At 44.6% G+C, this 10,457-nt stretch overlaps 1 protein-coding gene across 2 annotated transcripts in view; it reads right to left on the minus strand.

Moving 5' to 3' along the window:
- Window positions 1-10,194, minus strand: part of thsd7ba (thrombospondin, type I, domain containing 7Ba) — a 105,906-nt gene extending 95,712 nt beyond the window's left edge. For both annotated transcript variants that reach the window (XM_057040559.1, XM_057040551.1), the window contains exon 1: window positions 9,930-10,194. The gene's annotated coding sequence lies outside the window, so the exon portion shown is untranslated. The remainder of the gene's footprint in view (window positions 1-9,929) is intronic.
- Between the last annotated feature and the right edge of the window lie 263 nt (window positions 10,195-10,457).

A 10,457-nucleotide genomic window follows, 5' to 3' on the forward strand; every position in this document is an offset into this window, starting at 1 on the left:
TTTCTCACAAAGACAAAAAGACCACAATTGTCTGTGTGTGTGTGTGTGTGTGTATGTGTGTGTGTGTGTGTGTGTGTGTGTGGTGTGTGTGTGTGTGTGTGCGTGTGCGTGTGTGTGTGTGTGTGCGTGTGTGTGTGTGTGTGTGTGTGTGTGTGCGTGTGTGTGTGTGAGTGAGTGAGTAAAGAGAGAGACTGGATTGAACATTCCATCTCCATAGACACTGTGAGCAGAGACAAATGGGCCAGATCCAGCCTAATGCTTGTAGGGTTGACTGGCCCAGTCAGATGGTTCTGGTTCTACTTTTGTTCTGGTTCTACTTTTATGGTCAGTCTCTCTCTCTCTCTGTCCTCTCTCTCTCTCACTTTAGTAGCACGATGCATTTAATGTATTCCAATATATGTATTTGTGTGCATCATCTTATCATTAGAACCACATGTTTGTGGTAAAGCCAGTAGAATATTGCCTGTCTAACACGTCTGTTGTGGGAAAAGCTCCACCATTACCGATACGACTCTGCTTTTCCTCATGGAGCCTGTTTTGATCATGTCTGGTTTGCTGGTTTTTGTTGCTCTTGTTTCCTTTCTTATACCCATGTCTTTTTTTTTTTTTTAGAACTTTTTCACACTTCACATTTCTTGTCTTTGGTTTTTTTCCTGCGTGTGTTTGTGGGCGCGTCCTGCTGACCTGCTTTTCCCATGTTTTTGGAAGTGTGAGGCTCCAAGTTTCTTTACTGGGCTGTGCTGGGGTAAAAATACAGACATTGTTACTGCAGTTGAGCAAAGATTAAAATTTTAAAGCTCTGTTATACTGTGGTATAATGTATGTTTACGATGTCCGTTACATAAAGCAGAGCGTGAAAGATGCAGCCACCACTTAATGATGATAAATTAAATCAATTATAACTGACTGCAGCGTGTTGATTTTATTACACACGGATTTGCCGGCTGTCATTTCTAGTTAAGTGACAATGAAGGGACGAGTTAACCTGTATTGTTACACCATTTGTGGTGTCGCCACCTTGACTGTTCCGGCAGAATCGATCGGGCAGAATTCTCTGCGGCTGAAGATCATTAATGATCGATTAACGAGCCTTGGTTTGTACTTAAATTGTAACAATGGGAGAACTGAGACCAAGTCACTAAATCTTTTGATGAGAATTTCACCGTTTGCATATAAAAGGTTTTATTACAGCAGCAGCTTATCTCAGGGCTGTTAAACACTGCGGGACAAGAAGTGTTTTTGGAGGAAACTCAGATCGTGTCCAACGGACAGTTTGTGCAATCTAACACAAGCTCATTCACCGATACAGGAAACAGGCTGAGGTGTCATCTTGGGCTAATTTTGTTTGCCAGTTTAAATGTGAAAAACACTGGCTTGGCCTTTATTTCTACTTAAGGAGATGCCCCGTATTTCAGATTTAGATCTCTGGCTTAAGCAGGATCATATCTAGAATTCTCTATTAATAGTTAATATCAATCAGTTATCACATGGACTTGTAATTGCTTTGGTAATTGGCTACTGCAGCTGAAGTGATGGGACTGTTAAAAGGATGACACACAGCCTATAAAAATCATTGACATTTATAATTAAATTGAATAAGATAGCAACCAGCCTGCGATCTATTGGCCTCCAGTAATGTGTTATAGAACTGCTGCAGCATGCAAAGTAACCATGATGTTAATAACACTCATTATTAGCTCTTACAAAAGACTGGATTTATGTTATGTGATTAATTATCCTGTACAGAAAAATAGCAATAATAACATACGCCTCCTTGTTGTTTTGAGTAATATTCAGTGTATATGTTGAATGTCCCCATCTGCGTTTTTTAGTTACATTTGTTTTCAGTCCGCAGGCAACCGCTGCAGAATTAGCATGTCGTTAGCATATCTACAAACCTCAAAAGTGTCTGTATTCAATTGGGTATATGTCAAAAAGTGTCCCAAATAGCACAGTTGTCTCTGGGTTTTAATTGTGCTTTGCATCACCCTATTTTTAGAGAATGAGAGCTGATGCGGATGCTTTGTAGCAAGTGAAATATCTTATTTGGAGAAAAAAAGGGATTTATGATCCTGGGAAAATATTTGCTTCAGGAGGTTAAAACCTATTTGAAGGTGAAACCCGTGAAATCCCTTCATTGCCGTACATGTGCGCTGAGGTCAATGATGATGACATAAACCACATAGGGGAGGGCTTTTTAAATAACCACCGATATTTCCCAAGCTGTGCTTGGACTTTCCAAAGTACTGTTATCCTTAAAATGGAGGCATAAGAACAAAGAGGATAAGGATGACAGGTTCTAATGATTTTAATCAATCTGTTGCTAATTTGTTTTCCAGACTTTGATGTTGCTTTGATACAGAGACGGGTCCATTTAATGGTGTCATCACTGATGAATGCGGCTGAACGTTTGGAATTCCAATCACGTTTAAATCGGTTTGTTCTTCATTCGGCCGCCGTCCGTGTGGCGCTCTCCAAGGTGCTGAAGTTTGAATGTGCATCCTTAAAATCATAATGAGACAGCCATAATAGGGCATCGATCGTTAGGGTTCCCCCGGGTTTACTTTTGAAACAATTGTCATCAAACATCAAGCAGAGTGCCTCTAATTAATAACCTGATATGATAATCTAATATTGATAAAAGATCTGCATCAACAAAAGCTCTGCCTTGTGGAAAATTCTACCATTCTGTGTCCTCATGATTAAATGCGGGACATTCCAACATGCTGAGCCATTGATTAACACCAGGATTCTGTCTTTCCTGGACCTCAGCATGTAGCATCGTGTCAGGCCTACTACATGCCGACACGCTTGTTTACACAAGTTGAACAGATGAGAAAGCAAAGACTGTACAGATTAGGGGAGGCGGTGTTTACACGCTTGTGTTTTTAGCTCAGGAACCCGTGCCAAGAACAACACACACCTTCACCGACACCATAATAAAATAAGAACAACAGAGGAGCAGTTCTCTGTTCAGCCTGATATTTTGCATAAATACGTTTGGTTTTTCAGTCTCTTTGCATAAAACTCGGGATTGTTTGGGGGTTTTCAGTCCATCCTGAACCAAATAATTCGGTCTGTAACACAATTACCAAATTTGTGAAAACCATTTTTTTAATGGAGACAAAGCAGCTTTATTTTTGTCAGTTTAAGGGACCCTGACATTAATAAAAAAGGTACCAGAAACTCAGGTAAACTATTTAACAGTTGAATAAATAAATATCCTAAATCCCTAGAGGGTTCATGTTCATATTCAATCTATGGGCCTGCTCAGTCTTAAGTGGAGCCCAAATGTGTCGGGAGTGATTCCCATTTCAAGGCTCTGGATCATGGCCAGGAGCTACTTAGCGACCAGAACAAGGAACCGGGCAGTGCCAGTCATTATCCCATTGTCAGGAGGAACATGGTCTGTCCTAATGAGATGCATGAAAGTAGAGACACAGTATCTGATGTCACTGCAAATGAGGCTGGAGAACCATGGCGCTGGTTCTGCTGCTGCTGCTGCAGGTCCGTGTGTGCTAAAATGATGAACCGCTATGAGAGCTTTTCCTGCGAAGTACTGCACCTCAACAAAGGGCCTTAAATAACCAAACGCCAGGCTGTTCGGTGCCTTTGCCTTTGGATTTCGATCATCGATGAGATGATCTATTCCCAAGCAGGCTGCAGTGTTTTGCCCAGCACGAAAACAGTCGAAGACAAGAGCTTAAATCCATATCTAGGTTCTGCTTGTGAGTTCAGTTTGGAGAGCCAAGACTCGCCAGTGCTGTTTATACTTAACGCTTTCTTTGAAGTTAAATCTAACCCAGATAATCATTTCTGCATCCTCCCGTCACAGTGGACAAGTGATTACAGATTCCCAGGGCCTGATTACAGGCCCTTCTATTTCCCTCTTTACAGAAGTGCATGAGAAAGCTGTAAATGTCACAGTGTTTTTAGTCACCTCCAAAGACTGAGCGTCTATTGTCGTTATCACGAAGAACCAGTAACAAACCCAGAAAACAGCATCATTGAAAAGTGACTGAGGAAATCGGGGGGGATCGGGGGGGCTCCACTGAACAACAAAGCGGTGCTTGCAGGGTGCAATGCCAAGTTTCTCCAGATGTGGTAAAAATCATATTTGCGCACTGGGTATAAAATAATGTCCCGTGCATCGACGGTGCACCATAAAAGAGCCACAAGCGTGCAGTGCTGACGCTCTAAAACACACCAACACAGAGACGGCAGCTTATTGCAGCGAATCAGTCAAACCGAACCCTAACCTGAGTGTTCCCCTGGAGTGGCTCAGAGAGGATCGCTCTGGGCTGCCTGTATCTGGTCCAAGTCTGCATTACTAAGTGGTAAGGTATGCATCTCCCACTCGGCAGCCATTACTTGTGACACTCAGCCTCTTTGTGTGGAGCCACAACAACCCTGAGTATCAAAGAGGAATCACGTTAGATCCACCTGGCTGCAGCTGCGCGGTTCTGATGCAGAAAAAGCAGGAACGGCGTGTCTTCAGCGGATGTTTTTCTTTTTTCTTTTTTTCAGACGAGCAGGTCTTTTCTTTTCTCATTAGATGCAATTACAGGTGACAGCAGGAGAGGAGCAAGTGCAAATGTCCACTGAGACTGTACCAACGGGGGCAGAGAAAAGACTCATTTGACCATTAAGACAGAAGTACACCGCTGCACTAATTCCATCACATGAGAGGCAGGTTTAGTGAATGTGGCCAGTGATCCAATCTTAATGGGGGTGACATAGACTGGCGAGCCAAGCTGAAGGCATATGGCCGCCGAGGATAGCTTTCTTTTAGCTGTCGGACGCCTCCACGGCAACAAAAGAGTAATAGGTCCAGCAAATAGGAAAGACCTCAAGACAAATAAGACGGCCAACTGGTGAGATGAATAAATGCTCTAACTCTCAGATGTATTCCAAATAATAGAAAAACTGGCGAGCTGTTGGGGGAGGTAAGCAAATTCAGCACGGTCGGGCCGAATATTGGGGGGAAAAAATGTGTTCTGAGCTGCAATGACCCAACTGAGGACAGAGATAACATACAATTCTATCCCTGGTGTGAGTAAAGAAGGATGGATTGAAACCTTTCCTTCTTAAATTAGGAGATTTACCAACCTTTTAACGAAACGATCCTGAGGACTGCTTGTCATCACCAGGAGAAATAAGTAGCAACACCTCTTCTACATTCAAACTTTGGAACCTTTTTGTTGGCAGCAGATGTTCCTGCCAGGTCATAAAAACCTGTGCACGTGAAGGTGTTTGCACCGGAACTGTAAACACATCGTGAAACAAGTCCCAGCCCATCATCTCAATGTGAGGAATATACCAAGAATTAAAATATGCATGCATTCAGCTTATCTTCTTCTATTTTCACGTTCAAGCTTCCACTAATACCAGAGCCTCTTGGCCAGCGCCTGATTGCTGTAAACATGTCAGATTTGCATATGCCTACAGTATGTTTACACGAGATCCTCGCGTGTCACCATACACCTGCGGAAGAGGAACCTTTCCTTCCACAATAAAGTTGCTTTTCAAGCTCTTGAAATGAAACCAGAGGGAGACAAAGGCTTCACAATGTGATGAAAGCAGCTCAAATACTCAAAACAATTGCGAAGGAAGCGGTGCAATTATCTGCTTCCTACTGTATGAACCCTGCAGCTTCTGTATCAGGCGTCACATCGGTGAGACGAGTCAGAGAATAAAAATAATAAAACGACGGCGCAATCCGCGGCATCAGGAGGGGCAGCTTTCACTATCAAGGGCCGTTTGAGATTCATGCCATCTTTTGAGGGCTGCACAAAAGGATTAAATATATATCACACTAGATTCCCCGATGTGAGGCTGCCTGTCTTTGGTGAGGAGCCTCATATCAGATGGCCGGCGCGATGGTGCCACGCGCTGCCTGTTTTGAAGGAGCGGTTAGGTCATTTTATGACAGAAATCAATGTGTGCAACAGTTTTAAAGATAAGCTCACAGCAGTAGTTTGCTTGGCGCAGAGATTTTTTTAAAAGGACTTTTTAGAACAGCATCAACACATCCTCCTCTGACTTTAATGGCAGGCGTGAGAACTACCATGAGCTTAATCAACAATCGAGACGAGGTGGCCACAAAGGGAACCAGTTAAAGATGAGTGATGAACGTCCCCAATCGTGTCGCACGTGACTGCAATAGGCACGGGGTGTCTTTGGGCAAAGACCTAGTGGGTAGCAGGAAGGGTGGGTCTGTCTATTCTTGTGAGGACATCTACACACTCAGCAGCTAATTCAAACATCTCAGCAGGAAAACAAAGGGCCGTAATTACTGCAGCTTTGATTTTTACTGGACTCATAAACTCAGCTTGATTCAGTCTGGTAGAAGCACTTTCACAGCAACAACAGCAGTTCTTCAAAAACTCTTCCTCCAAACACCACTGGAGAGTTTTAGTTATTAGCTCACTCATGACAGACCTGCGGTGTTTTCTTGTGAAGGAGCACTTGGATCCAGCTGACTTGTTAACTGTCAAATTAATGCGCATTTGTCAGCACGACTTATCCGGTTCAGCATGTTTCCTAATGTTGTGGCACTGGTAATTGGGCTTTTTGATTACGTTGATCCACAAACTTGTCTTTGATAGACTTTCAATTTTAAAATTCCGTTAATTTGCTGGGAAACCTGACTTGCCGGCTTCTAAATACCTTGATTGCCCTGTGACATGTCGTGCACCATGACGAGCAAGGCACCCTCTCCTCTAATAAGATGAGTTTTTTAAAGAAGAAAATGTAAGTGACATCTCTTTTTTCTATTATTACGGTAGGTTGTTTTCTTCATATAAAGGGTTCATCTCGCAGGCTGAATCAAATACTGGGGAAGCTGAAACACGACCAAGTTGAGAACTGAGAACAAAATCTTTCCTGCTCCACATGTCTGAAGTGCTCATGTTGGTTGATAACTGGATTTGAACTCCTGTACTGCGCTCCTGCTTTCATCACGGGTTCATTCTCCTCAAATGTTTAAAGGAGCCTCGGAAGGACGTCGGCCTCAGCATTATTTGTTTGTCAGCCTGTTTGTTTGTTCGTCACGTCTAGGTGAGATTTAAAGAGAATTCAAGTGTTGTCTCCAACATTTCAGTCAACAGAAACATGTCAATGATGTTTCACTTAAGTCCACAGTTGTTTGCAATTTCATAGAAGGGAGAGCGCAATCAATTTATAGATCCTCCATCACACCGCTTACAAGAGAAGTGAATGTACAGCTGCTTACCTGTGTAATCTGTGGGGTCCTGACATCAGTGGGAATGTTATTCACATTACTGTGATCCAAACACACTCCTGCAGGGACCTGCACCCTCCACATACAGTGGTGCTGCCTCACATCTTTCTTTAAAGGCATTTTGTGTTTTAAAATCTTCAGTTTACACTGTTCAAGACTAAGAAGAATTTTATTTTTCAACAGAACAGTGACTTGACAGTAAAATCGACAGTGTGTTTCTGTAGTGTATCACAGTCTTTGAAATGGCTTTTGGGAGAACCTTTGCCACGTCTGACCCTGAAACCTGATCCTGCCGCCAACCGCCCGACGTCGCCAGCATTCGTCTCACATATCAGCACAACGGCTGCGGCAACAACGCAGCATCCTAAACATCATAGATGTGTGCAAATGACGCTGTTTACAAGACAATGGCTGTTAAAAATATTCAGAGATAACCTGATTTCTCTGTGTATCATAAATAAATAATTAAAAAAAACAGGTTAAGCCTCATAATCAGGATGCTGAAGTACGTGTAAATACTCGTTATATAAGGAGCTAAAGTGAGCCAACGCGCGTGGCTGCGTCACGCTTAGCATTGGCAGAAACATGGGAAAAGTGGCAGCAGCATTGTATCACAGGAGCCCACATGGGACAAACATAAAAGCCCCTGAGAGACATGAGGCTTGTGTTGGCTCCTTCCTGCACTGCTGCCAGTTGAAGTCAGTTTACCAGCCCGCCTGCTGCTCCACTGTACAGACTGTAATGTAATCTTTTGGCCCCGACTCATGCTGTTGTGCCCTGACAGGCTTATAAAAGATTAATTATCACATAAATTTGCCAGCAGCGTGGTGGGGAAAGGACACCCGCCGTCTTTTCAGAAATCAAATCATGGAGTGCTCAAGGTTACAGGGTGGGCTGCCTGGAACTTGACCACCAACCTCAGTGTGAATAATCGACCTCTCCGGGGGGGCCAATATACCCCCTTCATATTTCAATCAATAATCATGGTAGGATGCAATTAGTGCCTTGGAATGGTTGCGAGAGCCACATGACAGATCAATTGAGCAGAGGCGGCGCAGCCATCGGAGTGATTCACAGTTTGTCCCCCGCTCAGTCTGATTCCACGCCGTCTATCTTCTCTCAAGGCTGGAAATATGCATCTGTCACACGTCCCCCATTACTCCGGCTGCCTGTCACACCTGGGGCAGCTCACAACCAACCAGGCACAAAAAGACAAAGTGTCGCTGTCAGCAGGGAATCCTCAGCGGACTGAAAGAGCCACCAGCTTCCCCCAATTTCTCTGACTCTAATTTCCAGAGAATGTGGATATTTTTCTGGGTCTCTGCCTCAGTGCTGGGTTAATGACACCCGCTGTTGTCAGGCAAAGAGCTCACATGGCGGAAAACATACACCGTTTCCAAGAAATCACTATGATGACTAAATAACGTGATGTAATACCATAGGTCTTGCTGTTGTGTAGCTAAAATGGATAAATCATTGTGTTATTTTCTCCCCAAATGGCTCAAATGTGACCGAGCTGCTTTGCTGTGAGTCCGCCTGCCTGGCCAGTTCGCTCAAAATGAGCATTTTTCAGTCTGGCTTCACTCCTGCTAGTAATGTTTCCCCAGGAGTGAATCTAGATGTTCTTGCACCTCAGCAACCAATGTCTTTTCACATCACGGGGCTATTTCTCTCACGCCGCTCCGCAAGAGTACAGCAAAACTATGTCACGAATGAAATATAAGAGGGAGACACAACTTTGCTGTGGGCTATTTTCAGAATTCATTTCTCGTTGACGGTGTGATTAATACCCCCCCTCCCCCAAACTCCGGTGACAGGGCGTCAGAAAATTAGGGATCGAAGGTGAACCTCAGAGATTAGCTATCAGCAATGACCACCTTTCAAATAAGAAATTACGGCCACATCAGTTTTTAAGTTAGGTCTCAGCGATCAAGCCCGACACGAGAGGGGATTTTTAGTAACCCCAATGTGCTTCTTCAGACAGCCCGTCTATTCTTTAGACATGAAAAAGCTCAACATCACTCGTCGGCCAATTTTTTATCCAATTAGAGAGAAGAAGAAAGAGCTACCCCAGATATGTTCATTCATACAGAAATCACTTCCACGAATGCCAACGTTATCATGATCGTAAAGTCATCGACTTCGGACAGGGTTCCCATTCAGAGGCTTGTGTCTGTGCACCGGGTCCAAGTTCTTGCATCAGCTTCATTAGATTTCACCTCAGATCCATTCTGAGAGGAGACCGCCGCAGATCAATACCAAGTTCAACTCGTCACCTGCTGATCTCTCCACCAACACCTGAGCCCGCGCTCCCTCAACTTTAAACTCCCGAGCTCAGCGGCTCGTTTGTCTGTGTGGTATCCCGTCATGTGCATCCTGGCTACTTCCTCCGCTGTCTCGCCATCTCTGTATTCCTCTTTCTTTGATGTCTGTCTTTGATTTTTGCAGGTCTAAATGCGGCTTCAGAGCGGGCCACAGTCTTGGGACTGAAGCGAACCCTGATTCCAGAAGTTGTCACTGTCACATCTGGCCAGCAACAGCCTGACTTCTAAATGCATCTCTCAGAAGGCTGAATCGGCGGTCCACTTCACGTGCAAGCACAATCCAGCAACGGGCTTTTCTGCAGTCACTCTTCCAGCTGCTCAGAGCAAATTAACATACAGAAGAGGGAAAAAAAGGGTCTTACCTGGACTCCTGGTGGGGCTGCTGCTGTTTGGAACAGATCCTATCTGTGACCGTGGGACAGAGTCAGAGAGGCAGAGCAGAGCGGAGGGAAGGTGCAGTCAAAGGCTCCATGTGGGTGGGAGGGTGGACGAGGAGGGAGACAGAAACATCAGAGAGGAGGTGCGAAAGTGTCTGTGAGCGGAGCGAGAGAGAGAAGCACGGGCAGAGAGAGGGGAGAGCAGCGATAGTGGCGCTTTCACACAGCGCTGCCACAGACTGAAGGGGATGTGCTGCGTGCAGGAGGTGGTGCCTCTCAGTGAAATGACATCTCCCTCACTCTTAAAAACGATTGGTTAAAAGGAATGATTTCCTAATAAGCCATCCTCTCTGTCTCTCCATGACACACCCCCTCTTTCTTTCCCACCACTGCTTGCATACACAGATGGATGGACACGCTAGCACACACACATGCTCTCTTTCTCTCTCTCTACCCCCCCCCCCCCCCCAACCTGTTCTCTTTCCCAACACTGTTAATTCTCCCAGGTCAATT

The sequence above is a fragment of the Takifugu flavidus genome, chromosome 1 (assembly GCF_003711565.1).
Source record: "Takifugu flavidus isolate HTHZ2018 chromosome 1, ASM371156v2, whole genome shotgun sequence".
Classification (NCBI taxonomy): domain Eukaryota; kingdom Metazoa; phylum Chordata; class Actinopteri; order Tetraodontiformes; family Tetraodontidae; genus Takifugu; species Takifugu flavidus.